The sequence below is a fragment of the Rhinopithecus roxellana genome, chromosome 19 (genome assembly GCF_007565055.1).
Source record: "Rhinopithecus roxellana isolate Shanxi Qingling chromosome 19, ASM756505v1, whole genome shotgun sequence".
In the NCBI taxonomy this organism is placed as follows: domain Eukaryota; kingdom Metazoa; phylum Chordata; class Mammalia; order Primates; family Cercopithecidae; genus Rhinopithecus; species Rhinopithecus roxellana.
In genome coordinates, this window is record NC_044567.1 from 17,949,064 (window position 1) to 17,967,448 (window position 18,385).

An 18,385-nucleotide genomic window follows, 5' to 3' on the forward strand; every position below is an offset into this window, starting at 1 on the left:
AGGAGCCTCAAAATTACAGTTAAGTCTACAGTTAGACAGAAGGAAACTGGCATTTACTAAACACCAACTTTGTGCCTGGAAGATTCACTTACAATATCATAATCCTTACAATAACTCTGAAATATGGATCTCATTATTAGCATTCTTTTTTTGTTTGATTGGTTGGTTGGTTGGTTGGTTTTGGTGGTTTTAGTGTCAGGGTCTCTCTCTGTTGCTCAGGCTAGAGCATGGTGACATGATCATAACTCACTGCAGCCTTGAACTCCTGGAATCAAATGACCCTCCCACCTCACCTCCAAGTAGCTGGGACTACAGGCATGTGCCATCATGCCCAGATAATTTTCTTTTTCCTTTTTTTTAAGAGGCAGGATCTTGCTATATTGCCCAGGTTGGTCTCAAACTCCTAGTGTCAAGTGATCCTCCCATCTTGGCCTCCCAAAGTGCCGGGATTACAGGTGTGAGTCACTGCACCCAGCCTCCTTCTCAGCATTCTTGTTATGTTTTGTCTTATTATCCTCCAAGGATAGGTTAAGTAGTTGTTATGGGTTGAATTGGGTCTCCCCAAAATTCCTGTGTTAAAGTCCTAACCCCAGTATCTCAAAATGAAGGTAGGGTCTTTATAGAGGTAATCAAGTTAAAATGATGTTATTAGGGTGGGCATTAATTCAATGCAACTAGTCTCCTTATAAAAAGCAGACATTCACACACAAGGACACATGCACACAGGGAATATGATAGCAGAGATTAGGGTGATGCATCTGCAGGCCAAAGAATGTGAAACACTGCCAGCACACCACCAGAAACTGGGAGAAAGGCATGGAACAGATTCTTCCTCACAGCCCTCAGAAAGAACCATGCTGCTGACACCTTGACCTTGGAATTCTAGCCACTAGAACTGGGAAACAATAAATTTCTATTGTTTAAGTCACCTAGTTCGTGAGAGTTTATTATCATAGCCATAGCAAACTGCTACAGGAATTCACCTCAATTCTCATAGTGAATGAGAAGCAGAACCAGATTTGAACACAGGTCTGGCCAATTCCAACACACCAGCCTCTTCACTATGATTGTATCATAATTCCTCTCCACCAAAAACTCTGGGGTGGTCTATAGCCTACGCTTAATGGTTATCAGATATTTTAAGCTGGAGGTCCTAATTTTGGTGGGAAAGATGCCAGTTTGGGTCATGTTGAGTTTGATGTGCCTGATAATGCCCTGGTGTTTAATAAACACTTGGATATATGAATCTGAAGTTTGGGAAGATATCCAAGCTCAAGAGAGACAATCAGAAGTCATTAATACACAAGTGAAAATGGAAAGCCTGAGTATGAATCAGATCAACAAGAAAGAGCACACTAAGAACCAGTGGGCCTAGGATAATCCCTGGAGTAGCAATGATTTCTTTTTGCCACCTTATGTCAATTTTTTTTCCTTCTCCCATAGTAATAGAATTTTTAGCTAAGTACATGGGCTGCAGAGTAAAGACTACATTTCCCAGGCTCCCTTGCAGCTAGGTATGACCATGTTCGGGCTAAAGGAATGTTAGTGTCAACTTCCGGAAAATTCCCTTATGAGGTAGATTTATGCCCTTTATTTATTCTTTTTCTCTGTCTTTCTTCCATCTTGCTCCCTGGAACTTGGATGTTGCCTTGATTCACAAGGATGAGGATCATTCCAAAGGAACTGTAGGGCAGTTAATTAGAAGAGGACTGTCTTAGTCCATTTGTGTTCCTATAAAGGAATAGCTGACACTGGGAATTTATAAAGAAAAAAATCATTTGGCTCATAATTCTGCTCTCTGGGAGACTGGGCATCTGGTGAAAGCCTCAGGCTGCTTCCACTCATGTCAGAAGGTATAGGGGAGGCAGCATGTGCAGAGACCACATGGGAAGAGAGGAAGCTAGAGGGGGACGTAGGGGAGGAACCAGGCTTTCTATCAACCAGCTCTCATGGAAGCTAATAGAGTGAGAACTCATTCAGTCTCCCCACCTTGCAGGGAAGGTATTAATCTATTCATAAGTGACCCGTTCCCATGACCCAAACACCTCCAATTAGGTCCTACCTCCACCACTTGGGATCAAATTTCAACATGAGATTTGGAGGGTACAAACATCCAAACTAGAGAAAGACCTGTGATCCTGAGGAATTCCTGAAATGGAGATGCCATATCAGCTCTGGACTGCAGATATCTGGACATTTGTATGACAGCTAAACAATTATCTTGTTCAAGTCAATGTCGCTTTTTTTTTTTTTTTTTTTTTTGGTTATTCTCTGCTATACCCAATCCCAACTAACATACCTGGTAAACACCAGGATATAGGAAGTAGACATAGGAAAGAGATCAAAAAGGAATGGCCAAGATAATGGACATCTATTGTTATACATACTCATAAGAGCATCACTGTTCTGGAAATAATTTTCTAACCAGTTGAGTTTTTTTTTTACTTTGGGTTCAAGGAAAGAAATTCTCAGACCTTCTATGATGTTCGAGGCCAGGAGCCATTGATGGCAATATCTCTTACACATGGAGAGACCTGTTGTCTTAGTCTCTTTGTGCTGCTACAACAAAATACCTGAGGCTGGGTGATTTATTAAGCACAGAAACATCTTCTCACGGTTCTGAAGGCTGGGAAGTCCAAGATCAAGGTACTAGCAAATTTGCTTGTCTGGTGAGGGCTGTTCCATGATTCCAAAATGATGCCCTGTTGCTGAATCCTCCAGAGAAGAGGAATTGTGTTTCCTCACATGGCAGAAGACAGAAGGGCAAGGGAGCCGCATGAAGCCTCTTTTATAAGAGCCTTCATTATAAGAAAGAAGCTTCATGGCCTATTCACCTCTTATAGGTCCTATCTCTAATACTATCACATTAGCCATTAAGTTTCAACACCTGAATTATGGAATGGACTCATTCAAACCATAGTCATCTGAGAGAATGAAGTCATCATGGAAAAAGGGGAAGTGATGAAAAACCTGGAGAATTCTGCCACCATCATCCCTGGTGTCAGGCCTCTGAGCCCAAGCCAAGCCATCGCATCCCCTGTGATTTGCACGTATACGTTCAGATGGCCTGAAGTAACTGAAGAATCTCAAAAGAGATGAAAATGCCCTGCCCCACCTTGACTGATGACATTCCACCACAAAAGAAGTGAAAATGGCTGGTCCTTGCCTTAAGTGATGACATTACCTTGTGAAAGTCCTTTTCCTGGCTCATCCTGGCTCAAAAAACTCCCCCACTGAGCACCTTGTGACCCCCCATCCTGCCCACCAGAGAACAATCCCCCTTTAACTGTAATTTTCCTTTACCTACCCAAATCCTATAAAACAGCCCCACCCTTATCTCCCTTCGCTGACTCTTTTCGGACTCAGCCCATCTGCACCCAGGTGATTAAAAAGCTTTGTTGCTCACACAAAGCCTGTTTGGTGGTCTCTTCACATGGACGCACATGACACCTGGTACAATTGTAACTGCCCAAGAGGTTTGCCTTGCCCACTGCCTAGACAGAGCCAATTCATCAAGACAGGGGAATTGCAATAGAGAAAGAGTAATTCACTCAGAGCCAGCTGTGCCAGAGACCAGAGTTTTATTATTACTCAGACCAGTCTCCCTGAGCATTCCAGAGCAGAGTTTTTAAGGATAACTTGGTGGGTGGAGGGAAGCCAGTGAACCGGGGTGCTGATTGGTCAGAGATGAGATCATAGGGAGTCGAAGGTGTCTTCTTGCACTGAGTCAGTTCCTGGGTGGGGACCACGAGATCAGATGACCCAGTTTATTTATCTGGGTGGGGCCAGCTGATCTATTAAGTGCAAGGTCTGCAAAATATCTCAAGCACTGATTTTAGGAGCAGTTTAGGAAAGGTCAGAATCTTGTAGCCTTCAGCTGCATGACTCCTAAACCATAATTTCTAATCTTGTGGCTAATGTTAGTCCTAGAAAGGCAATCTGGTCCCCAGGCAAGAAGGACGTCTGCTTTGGGAAAGGGCTGTTGCTGTCTTTGTATAAACTAAGTTTCTCCCAAAGTCAGTTCAGCCTACGCCCAGGAATGAACAAGGACAGCTTGAAGGGTAGAAGCAAGATGGATTTGGTTAAGTTAGATCTTTCACTCTCTCAGTCATCATTTTGCAAAGGTGGTTTCACAATCTTTCCTAAGTTACATCCATATTGCTGCTTCTTTTTTTCATCAGAGCTTCCCACATGAGCTAATTCATTCCAACTCTTATTAGAAATCTAGTTAAAGTTGGGTTTCTGCCATTTATGACCTAAAGTCCTGAGTGATATAATCAGAGAGCTACAAGGAAAATCAAGAAAGTGTGCTGTCACGGAAGAGGATGTTAAGGAGGAATCGATAGCATCAGAGGCAGTAGAAGGGTCTGGTCAATTAAAGACTAAAAAGTGCCTGATGGATTTGGCAATGAAGGTGGTCACCATTATGACAGCAATTCCATGAAGTTAAGGCTGGAATCAGATTTCAATGAGTTTCAGAGTGAACAGGAAGTTAAGAAGAGGAGACAGTGAATGACAAAGACCTCTCCTGAGGAATTGGAAAGGAAAGGAAAGGAGGAAGTTTAAAGGATAGATACAGGGGGCCTTGGGTTAATAAGCGTTTTGTTAAAAACCAAAAATTTTTTGCATATTTATAGGCTGAGCAGTGGCAGTTAGAGATTTGGTAAAGGAGTTGGGGGGGGGTGCAAAAATTGACGAGGCAAGGTCCAAATTAGAATGGGAGGGAAAGGAATTAAGGTCAAAGGGTAAGTGTTGAACGAGAGAAAAGATACTTGTTCTTTCTTAAGGAAAGATGGTAAAGAACAGGGGCAGGTGAGTGAGCAAAGCTGAGTCTCTCACCTTTGATGGCCTCAGTTTTCTCATGCAGAAAGGCAGACTGTCCTAGTGAAATGGAAGAGAGCAAGAGTAAGGAGGGAAGTTGAGGCAAGCAGTGACAATTTCTTCTTTGATTAATGAGGGGATTAGGAGAGAAGGCTGCTCTAGGACAGTTCTGAGGGCTGGGCCTGGGGACCATGGAGGGGCTGTTCTGGGTCTTTCTGTGGTTTTCTCCAGCAGTGGTCTTCTGTCCTGGTTAGTGGAGGAAAGAAGCAGCAGCAGCACTACTTTAGGATGGAGATTTCAAGGGGCGCAAAGAGCAAGGATTGGGGAATAGAGGTGCTGGGGAGAGAGTGTTCTGATGCTATGACATGGGACCCATGCTGAGTAAAGGGGAGGAGGAGAGACTGGACACCTGGACCCTAGAGAAGGGAACAGATGCAGGGGAGAGGGTGGACATGGAGACTTAGTGGCGCACAACCCAGAGAACATTCTGGCATCACTGGGCAAGGAAGAAAATTCCACAGACTCTAAATTTTAAAATAGGGCTTTGCTGTTTTTAAGACCTGTATTATAGGGAGGAAGGAAGATAGTGCTTACCAACCGGGGTCAGGGGCCATCATACCAGCTCCTTCATACACTTACCTACATTCAGTCTTTCTCATGTATCTTAAGCAACTGTAAATACCCAAGACCCGCTATTCCACACACAGCCTTCCAGGAATTGCTTTGTGATACACAGGTATCACAGAGAGGTCCTGTGCTGGCACCAAAAAATAAAAAGAAAAATCCAAGAGAGGAAACTGATAACTTGCATTTGCAAACATACATTTGAAAACAAGGTTAAATACACATTTGAAAACAAGAAGAATGGCCAGGCACTGTGGCTCAAGCCTGTAATCCCAGCACTTTGGGATGCCGAGGCGGGCGGATCACGAGGTCAGGAGATGGAGACCATCCTGGCTAATACGGTGAAACCCCGTCTCCACTAAATACAAAAAAATTAGCCGGGCGTGGTGGCAGCCGCCTGTAGTCCCAGCTACTCAGGAGACTGAGCCAGGAGAATGGCGTGAACTTGGGAGGCGGAGCTTGCAGTGAGCCAAGATCACTGCCACTGCACACTCCAGCCCTGGTGACAGAGCGAGACTCCGTCTCAAAAAAAAAAAAAAAAAAAACCAAGAAGAGTCGGAATAAAAAACCAAGAAGAGTTGGAGTATTCAGAAGAAGCAAAGGGAATGTAACGTTGCCTGTCTGTAAAGTGGTCATGACAGGGGGTCAGAGGAATAAAACATTAAGTATCATTTCTATTGGTTTACTTTTTGGCTGAATGTGTGACATGAACTTCTGATTTTGGGGGGCTGGTTTCCTAATGATCTTCCTTGATTCTGCATAACCAAGGGTCCCTCCTCAGACTGGACCCTAGCAGGAAGTGACTCCCCATGGTTACAATGCAGTTTAAAGCAAACATAGAACGCTCAGGTTAGAAGATTAGAGGCAGCAGCTGAGGATAACACAACGAGGGAAACAGCCCTCCACACGCAAAGACTGGTAGCAACCCAGTTCTCTGTCTCTGTCTCTCTCTCTCTCTCTCAGGTCTCTCTCGCTCTCTCCCCCAGGCTGGAGTACAGTGTGGCAATCATGGCTCACTGTAGCTCCTAGGCTCAGGCAGTTCTCCCACCTCAGCCTCCCGAGTAGCTGGGACCACAGGCGCATGCCACCATGCCCAGCCAGCTTCAACCTGTTGTAGTAGTTATTAAGGAATTATTTTAGGCAGATAAAGAGAAAAAGGGGTCCTTGGGAAGTTTTCATTTTTAAAAGCATCTCTGAAAAATTTTCTTGTAAAGTCCCAGCTCTTAGAGCCAGGCCGGCAACCTTTGATAACCTTTGATAGGCAAATGCAGGCCATTAGAAGCTGGGTCCACCAAAACATAGCGATTCCCGCCCTCTTCCTCTTGCCCTTGCCCCACATGTGCCTGGTGGCATGGCCGCCCCCACAAATCCCCATGTGTGTAGAACGTCATGGCGCCCTATAATCGCATATTAAAAGGCTAGGGTGGGAGGGACAGCTTTTTCTTGGGCTACGTGAATGACATGTCTGGTCAAACCAATCCCCTAAGCCCTATGCAAATCAGACATCACCTCCTCCAGCCTCTGTATATATACCTGGCTGGTATCCGTGGCAGGTGGGCACCTCCTCTTTCGGCTTTGGAGCCCCCCTCCCTCTGTCTCTGTATGAGGAGCTTCTTCCTTGTCTTCTACCCTCCTGCTTGCTTATTAAACGCTCCACTCCATAAAACCACTCTACATGTGCCCGTGTCATTTTAGCTAAACCAGCATGAGGACCAAGAACCCCGGTGTTCCTCCACTCATCGGAGCTGTATCAAACTCAGTTCTTAAAGTCTGCGAATTAAGCAAGAAAAGAACCAAATACTTGGCTTCAGTGATAAATGTACCAGAAGGAGAGGCAGGCTGGGCTCCAGCTCTGAGAACTCAGGGCAAACCAGCAGGAACCCAGGAAGAGAATCCTGGCTGACCAGGAACTTCACCCTCAGCCATCCCAGGCCCCCAGCATGGCCATTCCTTAGGAAGGGAGGATCTGCTACAGAATCCTTGTGAGACTTGATCATTTATCATCTATAAATATGTATCACACTCTACATCTAGGTCTCATTTTAGAGTGTGGGCTCACTTACCCTTAACAAATATTTTTGTCACTTTCAAAAAGTCCTCAGATTAAAGAAACCTTCTTCTACTATAAATAGACACCCAGACCCAGGAACCATGCCTGGTGCGATCTTGGCTCACTGCAACCTCCGACTCCCGGGTTCAAGTGATTCTCCTGCCCCAGCCTTCCGAGTTGCTGGGATTACAGGCATGCACCAACACGCCCGGCTAATTTTGTATTTTTTAGTAGAGATGGAGTTTCTCCATGTTGGTCAGGCTGGTCTTGAACTCCAGACCTTAGGTGATCTGCCTGCCTTGGCCTCCCAAAGTGCTGGGATTACAGGCATGATTCACCTCGCCCAGCCCAGAATATTCTTTTAACAGAACTAATCTCTGTTGGTGTATGCTGTGTACAGAAATACCACATTTTTCTTATATTTATTTCTTCACAAGTATGTGTGAATATCAGATAGGAATCTTTCAGTTGCCAATTACAGAAAACTCAAATTGGTTTACCCAATAAAGGGGTTTTATTACCTCATGTATTCACCAAATATCTATCAAGAGCCTACTACGCGTTGGGCAGTTGAAAAGTTTGAAGATGGTACTGGCTTCAGGCAAAGCCTGATCCAGTAGCCCAAACAGTTTTAGCAATGACTTGATTGGTGTCTTTGTCTCTGCTCTGGCTTCCATGTGTCCATCCTTAAGCTCTACACGCTAGTCCTTCCATTCTCACTTACCCTGCCCAGCATCATCCTCCATACATTGCTCTGTCATGTGGAAGAGAGAGTCTGTCTCAGAATCCCTGGGATTCACTCTCTGTGGCCATCCATGTGCCTAATCCCAACTAATCAGGGTGGCTGAGAATGGGATTTGGTGAGCTGCCTAGACCAGTGAAACCTACCCCAGGAGGTGGGAATGGGGCCAAATGTACCCCAGCTACTTCCAGGAGAAGTGGACTCCCTGGAAGAGAATAAGAGTGAATGGATGCAGAGAAGCAAGGGACAAATAGTCGTCACTGTGTTGTGTCATTGTTCCAGCTACATGGACAGCTCTCCATAATAACTGAGAGCACAGGCTGATGCCAGGCTGACTGGGTTAGAATCCTGGCTTCACATTTATCAGCTGTATGACTTTGGGCATGTCACTTAACCTCCCTGTGTCTCAGTTTTTTCATCTGTAAAGTGAGGATAATAGTACCTGCCTCATAGGATTGAGAATTGTGATGAGGATTAAATAAGTTAGTATTTGTAAAGCAATTAGAATAGTGAATGATACGTAGCAAGCACTTAAAAGTGCACTGTACACACAGTAGGGGGCCCAATAAATGCTTGCAGAGTGGGTGAAGATGCAAAGCTGGGAGAAAGTCCCACTACTGTCTAGACTTTCACCCCCAGCCACTCCATCTCTCAGGGCAGGTCCTCCTGCCTTGGGGTCTGCTGTTTTGGAGCTGTTTTCCCAGAAAGCTGGCAACTGGGCAGCAATGAGTGCCCCCCACCTATGATTAAGATGGCGCAACTCTGTAAGACATCATTAAAGCACCATTTTTCCCTACAAACTGAGGAGAAATCCATAGGGGTAGATTCTGGGGGCCCATCAAGACACTCCTGGAATAAATGATCTACATGTGCCATGATCATCTGTATGACGATTTCAGGCTGGTTTATCCCCAGCCTGTGACTTTTCACGCTTCCTAAGCTGTATAAAAATGAACTGCAATCAGGCTGATCTATAGATAGACAGTTCCTGTTTCTGAGCATGCCGAATGAGGGTGGGTGTGTTGATACATTTGCATAAAGCTGATGGATGTAGAAGGCTATGGTTTTTTGCTTTTGTTTTTGTTTTTGGTTTTTTTTTTGAGGGGTTGGGGTATCCTTTTGGAAGTGGAGCCAGAGAAGAGGTAAAATTAAGGGAAGTGAAAATAGGGCAGACTCATAGCTTTTTCATATGAAAATGAAGAAGGCAGTAGCTACAAGACAAAGTTTACCGATGCTCTGTCTGCAAGGAAAAAATGGGCTGGTTTAAAAAGCAAAACAAACTGACCAACAGGTGACCGGAAGGGATGGGGAAAGGGGTGTGATCTGTCTTTCCTATCTGCCTCCTCCCTGCCTTTTTCATGTATACACATAAGGGAAAGATGTAATAGTCTCTGTTTTCTATGTACAGGGATATTTAGACATGCAAATGAGCACAGCTTGTTAATGAGCTCAGGGTGATTACACTGCAGGGAGCTGCCAGCCCCTGCTGAACAATAGGTGAAGAGACACCAGGTGTCTGTGATGGGGGAAGGGGACCTCCCCACCCTTGCCTCTGTGCCTCTGACCTGTCTGCAGAATGAAACTGTTAGGCCAAGTTCTTTCTTATGCTCCTTCTAGCTCCCAGATCCTGAATCTAATGAGTTAAGATTAGCAGCGGGAGACCAGGTAAGCCCCGGGGCTCATCAGGGAACTGATGAGCAGGTAAGCCCCGGAGGCTCCTGAACCTTACCTGGGCCAGAACAGGTGATGGGCAGCCAGTGAAGCATGAAGCTGCCTCAGATGGGCAGGACCACCTGGCAAGTGCTATGGAATTGGGGTGGGAGAAGCAGGACCCTATGGAGTGAGCAGGTCATACTGTGTCTCTTTGGGCAGCATTTGGTCATAAGATGGTGACTGGGCATCTGTGTGCTTTTCAGAAGCCAGGGCAAAGTTTTGCAATGAGAAACAGGAAATGAAGGAGTCTGCTTTTAATTTCTAGGGAGAAATGCTCAGTATTAGTAAAAAGGATGTGGACTTTGGAGTTGTACACATCTGAGTTTGTTGGGCTAGACACATTGGATGTGTTATACCCATGAACCCTGGCTGACAAGGTGCCAGCCACACAGCCTGTCTCCCCATTGATAAGATAAAGGACTTGGCCTATCACATATGACTCTCCTGACAACCACTTGATCGTTACCTAGCGAAGGAGGTAATTAACGAAGAATCTTACGAGAAACTTGTGTTGCTCGGGCAGATGCCAGGCCTGGACATCCCAGGTCCAAAGGAGTGGAAAGAACCCAGCCAGTTCCAACAGGATGTGCAACGTACTTTCTGACCTGTTGTTCTGATGGCAACAGAGCAGGACACTGTCATTGCCTGCTAGCCTCCAAGTATCTGTGACACTGTCTCAAAACAGTCTAAAGCTTTAAGTCCCCTCAAACCTCCCACATCTGTCATGTGGCTGGATCACTCCAAAATCAGGACATGTCCCTAACCTTCTGTTAAGGGCATTCAACTTTATACCATGTCACTAGAGCATCCTTCAATCCTGCCTATAAATATGGATGCTGTGCTAACAAGACTTATTGCTGATTTAATGGCAGTGAGTACAGGCCGGTGTGCTGCACACATACACAGAGAATGGTATTGAAAAACAGGAATGATAATTAGAGTTTAATAAATGGTAATTTGCTTCTTGCTGCTGTGTGTGACAGGGGTTGGGGAGGGATGAAATAGAGGGGCCCTTCCAGAAAGTGAAATGTAGATAGAACGGATGCCATGACAGCTTTATTTTAATTTTCATATTGCCCAAGATTGAAATTAATTCTTATTTACCAACAGATCCCTTTCCCTGGAAATAACCTCTTGTGGAACATGAGTGGAGAAGACAATTAGATAAGAAATATTTATCACTGGGACCAAATTTTAACTAGAGTCATAGAATGAAGAGGTCAGGGCTCCAGAAACAAAGTGAAGCAGAGAATTAAAATAATTATCTGGATCATTCAGGGGAAATAAAATCATCATTTTTGCTTGAGTGAGTGACTGAATGATCTAAATAATTGTGCCCACCCTTTGTTTTGGTCTGGTGGTGAAGACCTGACCAATCCATCCAATAGCAAAGGATGGAAGTTGCAAGTTTGTGGAGAGAAAGGACAGGAAGGCTCGGTAAGCCTGAATCCCGCTGGTCCTGCAGGCCTGAGTGGTGGGCAGAGTCTGGCCCAGTGCAGAGTTTGGGCTGGGGAGGGAAGGATGGTATTCCTGGAAGCTACAGACCAGAAAGTAAGCAAAGCTGAAAGCCACATGGGAAACTAAGGTTCCACAAACCCAGAATACAGCCAGAAGAGCCAGGTTTGGTGAATGAATCCAGGAAGCTAAAAGATTAAGCAAAACAGAATCACAAAGGGGTGTGTGTGCGTGTGTGTGTGTGTGTGTGTGTGTGTGTGTATGGAGTTAGGAAAGGTTAAACAATTAACTATACCAGAGGTTTGCAGCTTCTTGGACTCCACTGGCCAATCAAGAGAGGTGGAATTTTTCCGGGGCAACGGCGGTATGCTAGTGTGCAAATGGAACGTATGGTGTTATTCAGTGGGCCCTGCAAGTCTCCCCTTTTCAAGAACAGCTACTTTATTTCTAGATATAGAATAATAATAATAGTAAAAAGACAGCTACTTCATGTAAACGCATGAATGATCCATTGCTTGAGATTTATTCATGGCCTACTTGTGTGTTCATTTTTCAAACACAAATTTTCCTTGGAGGACAAATCAGTGGTTTCCAAGCTTACTATAGACATTAATAATAACTAATTGTGGTCAATTTTGAATTCCACAAGTTATTCAATACTCTCCCTTTCAAGAGATGGAACTTAATTCCCATCTCCTTGAGTATGGCTTGGACTGGGTGACTCACAACAGATAAAATATAGCAGAAGTTATGGTGTGTGATTTCCAAATCAAGGTTATAAAGGGTTTTGGAGATTCCTCTTAGTTCTCTCTTTTGGATTGTTTGCTGTGGTAGAAGCCACCTGCCACATCATTAGGACACACAAGCAGCCCATGCAGATGTCCATGGAGTAAGAAATTGAGGCCTCCTGCCAATAGCAGTGTGAGTGTGCCACCTTGGAAGCAGACTGTCCAGCCCCAGTCAAACCTTCCAATGACTGTGGCCCCAGCTGACATTTCAATGCATCCTCGTGAAAGGCCATGAACCAGAACCACCTATCCAAGCCATTCCTAATTTCAAACCCTCAGAAACTGAGTTATCTAATAAATGTTTGTTATTTTAAGCTGCTAAATTTTGGGATAGTTTGTTACTCAGCAATAAATAGTACAATAATCATAGCTAAGATTTACTTAACATGTACATGTGGCAGGCTTCACATTGTTAAAATATTTAAATGGCTTAACAATCATATGAGATGGTTACAGTACCAGCTCCATTTTGTAGTTGAGGAAACTGAAGTATACAAAGTTATATGTCATGAATACTGTTAGTCCCCTTTCCTGGCGTAAATGTTGGCTGCTAAAGACTCACAACTTCCGCCTATTCCAGAGAACTGCCCCTGGCTGAATAGGAGTGGTCTCACCTAGGAAGTTACACACTGCCTTCCCCTCCCACTATGGCAGCCCTCAGCCACTGACTAGTTGATGCAGGGTAGGACCACCACAAAGTGGGACCAACTGTATGGTGCAATTCTCCCTCCAAAATTTTTCTTGTGGAGTCAAGCAAAAGTTAGACTCTAGCTGGGATTACATTCTTGCTTAGATCCATTTGCTACCTCGATCCTGCTTTCCTATAGAAATTCCTTCTCTCCCAAAATCACTCCCTCAATAAATCAGGTGCATTGGAATCCTGTCTCAGGCTCTGTTTTAAGGAACTCAACCTAAGTTAGGCATAGTGATTTGCCCAAAATCATTGGTATGGTTTAAGTATTTGTCCCCTCCCAAACTCATGTTGACATTTAATTGCCATTGTGATGGCATTAAGAGGTGAGACTGCTAAGAGGTGATTAGGCCATGAGGGCTCTGCCCTCATGAATAGATTAATGCCATTATCAAAGGAGCAGGTTCTTATAAAATGTCCACTTTGCCCCTTTTTTCTCTCTTATCTTCTTGCCTTCCTCCATGGGATGATACAGCAAGAGGGTCCTCACAAGATGCTGGCACCTTGATCTTGGACTTCCCAACCTCTAGAACTGTGAGAAATAAATTTCCGTTCTTTATAAATTTAGTCCATCCCAAGTATTCTGTTGTAGCGCCAAAATGGACTAAGACAATCATACAGCCTGGATTTGTACCCAGGCAGTCTGACTTCAGAGTTATTGCCCTTAAAAATGTCTCTGGAAGAGTAACAAATACCAGTAGAATGTAGTGGCACAATCATAGTTCACTGCAGCCTTGAACTCCTGGGCTCAAGCCATCCTCCTGCCCCAGCCTCCCAAGTAGCTGGGACTACAGTCATACATTACCACACCTGGCTAATTTTTAATTTTTCTGTGTGGAGATGGGGTCTTGTTACATTGCCCAGGCTAGTCTCAAACTCCTGGGAGTTCCTCAAGGATCCTCCCACCTTGACCTCCCAAAGTGCTGGGATTACAGGCATGAGCCATGGTGCCTGGCCACTACTAAATTCTCGACTCCTATTTTGGCAAGAGACAAGTGGTGTGTGGTTCAGTTTGGCTTTTTGGAACTGCTAGTTCTGCACCCCTCCCCCAACACTCACCATGGATAGTACCACCTGAAAGCCAGTCCTTGTGCCCCGCCATCCTCATCCCTTACTTACCACCCTAATTAATCCTGTCCAGATCCTCATTCTGGCCATGAATTTTAGCCTCCTCTCTTAGAAAGGATTTATATTTTCTTTCCTATAGTGGGTGAAATTGAGTCCTAACCCCTGGTACCTGTGAATATGATCTTATCTGGAAGTAGAATCTTTGCAGATGTGATTAAGGTAAGTATCTGAAGATGAGATTATCCTGGATTTAAGGTGGGTCTAAATTCAATGACTAGTGTCCTGATAAAAGAAAGGAGAAATTGGAGACAAAGAGACACAGGGGAAAAACCACCTCAAGACAGGATGCAGAGTTTGGAGGGACACATCTGCAAGCCGGGGCACGCCAGGATTGGATTGCAGAGACGCAGGGAACAGACTCTTCCTCAGAGCCTCCAGAAAGAACCAGCCCTACCGACACCTTGATTTCAAACTTCTGGCCTCCAGAGCTATGACATAACACATTTCTATTGTGTCAAGCCTTCCGGTATGTGGTCATTTGTTATGGCGGTCACAGGAAACAAATACACCTCCCTTCAGGGGCCCCTGCTCATCTCAGCCATAAACCCAGAAGCAGTCTCTGGAGTGAGGATGGGGAATTACAAAAGCTGGAACAGGCATGCATCACCACACCTGGCTAATTTTTAATTTTTTTGTGTGGAGATGGGGTCTTGTTACATTGTTTACAAAGCCACAAACTTGTGGTTGTTGTCGTTCCTATTTTGTTTTGTTTTGTTTTGTTTTTTACAATCGAGGAAATGGGCCCAGGAAGTTCAAGTGATTTTTCCAAAGTCCCTTACACCAGCCGTCCCCAACCTTTTTGACACCAGGGACCAGTTTTATGGAAGACAATGTTTTCACGGACAAGGGGCGGGGGGAAATGGTTTGGGGATGAAATTGTTCCACCTCAGATCATCAGTCATTAGGTAGATTCTCATAAGGAGCGCGCAACCTAGATCCCTTCCAGGTGCAGTTCACAATAGAGTTTGCGCTCCTATGAGAATCTAATGGTGCTGCTGATCTGATAGGAGGCAGAGTTCAGGTGGTCATGCTCGCCTGCCCTCCACTCAGTTCCTGCTGTGCAGCCTGGTTCCTAACAAGACACAGACTGGTACCAGTCCCTCAGGGGTTGGGGACCCCTGCCCTATATGGATGGTGTATAAAGCCCAGATTGTGGGTCTCTAGACTCCAAATCCTGAAGTTTTTAGTCCTCAAGAGGAGACTGGCAATGATACGAGGACACCAGTAAAGTCTTTGTGTTCACTGTCTATAACTCTTCATTTGAAAACCTAGGTATTTGGGAATGTGGGATGTAGGGGGAACAGGAAGGTGGGATCTAGCTTATTATCCTTCTGCCTTTGACAGAATATAATATCTCCCATAAACTGCAGCAGCAAAGTCTAACTTAAGCATTTAAGTGACCCCTTCAGTTCCTTAATGATGCTATAAATGCAATCCTGGTGTGATTTATAAAGCTATTAAAATAAATGCTTCCACTAAAATAAACATTGCTACCTCTCAGCATATGTTTACTTGCATAACCTAAGCACAAACTTACCCGAATATGCAAAACCTGAACCAAAAATGATAAATAGAGGACCTGGATGCCGTACACAAATGAACTGGATGTGTGTGTGTCTTGACAGCATTTTCCAGGGACAGCTGGTCTTTCAGACTTTTTTTTTTCCTCTTAGTCATGGTCTTTCAGTCTTGAAGCCTTGCCTTGTTTCTCAGTTTGGAGAAATGCCTCCCTCCATGGTCTGACACCTAGCTGATGCCTCTCTATCCATGAATTTCACATTATGCACGGAAAAGCACTTTTTAAAATGCTCTCCTCAACCTTTCTGCATGGTTCAGCTCCCATGGAGAGCCCCACTTTACCATTTTTCATGTCACAGAAATGTTTGTAGGCCCTGGGCCATGGGAGGTTTTGGAGCAAGGGGGGCATGATGAAATTTGCTAATCACATCTTGGAACCATGAGATTTTAGGTCTATATTCAAGGAGGCATGAACCCAGGGCCTGAATTTAAATCATCTTCAACCTCACAGCTCTTTGGTCTATGCTGCATTGGTCATTATGTAAGAAAGAACATTTGAGAAGAAATCCAGTAGGTTTGAGATGATGCCCAGGAGTCATAGGACACAGTGGAAAAGCAACAGGAAAGAGTTTACACCTATCTGTCTGGTTCACTATGATATTCTCAGTGCCTACCATGGGTGCCTGGCATATACAGCCTGCTGTAAATAAGTGTAGAAGGAAGTGAGACAGAGAGGGAGGCCCTAGGGAATTCAGCTTCAAGTCCTGGTTCCACTGCATACTAGCTGTGTGACTATGGGAAAATTTCTTAATTTCTCTGACTCTCCATTTCCTCATTTTGAACTGAGGACAATAATATCTTTCTATTGTAAGTCTTACACAGTACAACTCATAAAAATGTCTAGAATCATGCCGCACAGGATAGGTGCTCATTCCATAAATGTTCATTGAATGAATGAATGAAAGTCTGGCTGTTTCCCTGTGGATGAATGGCCCTTGAGCTTGGAGACATTGAGTATGGTGCACGGGGACAAGCTGATCACTTCCCAAGGCGTGTCAGTGGAGCGCTGCCTGTCTCCTTATTTATGTGCCAGGTTTTCATCATTTGCCATCCACACTTAGGGGATTAATTCCCTGGGAAGTGCAGCCAGTAATACACAGCCAGCCAGACAACACAGATAACAGTAGCTACGGTTGTAATTCCCATCCCATTGACAGCCCTTCAACCAACAGAGGAAGAATGGAGCAGCTGAAAGCTTCCATTCAAAGTCAGTAACAATAAGTTACAAGTGACTGTGTATGTGGAGGGCAAGTGATAGGGGGCAGGGGGAGGGTGAGCAGCTAGCCCCTGCTCTTTGTGCTAGTATAGCAAGCAGGATCCAGCCAGGAAGTGTGCCCAAGGGCTTACCTAGATGTTAGGGAAATGATTAAAGTTTTCCAATTTTGAAAATAAAAGTTTAATAGCTTATTTTTTTCCTCTTTTTACCCAATACCTTTGGAAACTTTAAGATTGTATTAGTTGGAATATAAAATGTTTCAGGCGCAGTAGAAAACAGCATGGTGGGTTCCAACCCACGGAGAAAATGCGGCCTTTGACTGAAGAAGAGACCCGTGTCATGTTTGAGAAGATCGCGAAATATATTGGGGAGAATCTTCAGCTGCTGGTGGACCGGCCCGATGGCACCTACTGTTTCCGTCTGCACAACGACCGGGTGTACTATGTGAGTGAGAAGATTATGAAGCTGGCCGCTAATATCTCCGGGGACAAGCTGGTGTCGCTGGGGACCTGCTTTGGAAAATTCACTAAAACCCACAAGTTTCGGTTGCACGTCACAGCTCTGGATTACCTTGCACCTTATGCCAAGTATAAAGTGTGGATAAAGCCTGGTGCAGAGCAGTCATTTCTGTATGGGAACCATGTGTTGAAATCTGGTCTGGGTCGAATCACTAAAAATACTTCTCAGTACCAGGGCGTGGTGGTGTACTCCATGGCAGACATCCCTTTGGGTTTTGGGGTGGCAGCAAAATCTACACAAGACTGCAGAAAAGTAGACCCCATGGCGATTGTGGTATTTCATCAGGCAGACGTTGGGGAATATGTGCGGCATGAAGAGACGTTGACTTAAAACGAAGTCATTGCAAGGACAGGCGGCTGTATGGAAGGGCCGAGCTTTGTTTCCTGTGTTTGTGTGGACTCCACCATCGTGTTGAATTTTGTCAACACTCTGACCTCTTCAGGGACTTCTTATTTACTGTACTCTCTATCATTGACAAATGCAGGCTGGATTCTTATTATATACAGAGATAAGTCAAAAATGGGGTTTCAGATCTTTGTGTTTGTGATGAAATAGAATACTCTGTTTCATATTTGAATCAGAGGGCTTCTTGTTCTGAGAAATAGGTTCAAAATCATTGGAAGTAGGAACAAGAATAGCTTATTGTTATCTGTGATAACACTTTGTTTTCTAAACTCATGATAAGAAAAAAAAAAGAAAAAAAAGAAAACAGCATGGTGATTCCTCAGAAAGTTAAACATAGAATTACTATATGATCCAGCAAGTACACTGCTAGGTATATACTCAAAAGAATTGAAAACCAATACCCAATCCAGTACCTGTCCAGGCATGTTTATTACAGCAGTATCCACAATAGCCAAAAGGTGGAAACAGCCCAAATGTCCATCAACAGACGACTGGCTTAACAAATTGTGGCATATATAGCAGAATATTATTCAGCCATAAAAAGGAATGAAGTACTGATACATGCTAGACCGTGGATAAACCTCAAACACTTTATGCTAAGTGAAAGCAGCCAGACACAAAATATTATGTACTATATTATTTCATTTATATGAAA

General features: G+C 44.3%; 1 pseudogene across 1 annotated transcript; it reads left to right on the forward strand.

The window, feature by feature from the left end:
* The first annotated feature begins 17,089 nt into the window (after positions 1-17,089).
* LOC104669359 lies at positions 17,090-17,902 on the forward strand (annotated as a pseudogene). Its single transcript, XR_748976.2, has one exon. The product of XR_748976.2 is annotated as a 60S ribosome subunit biogenesis protein NIP7 homolog pseudogene (transcript).
* Positions 17,903-18,385: the final 483 nt, after the last annotated feature.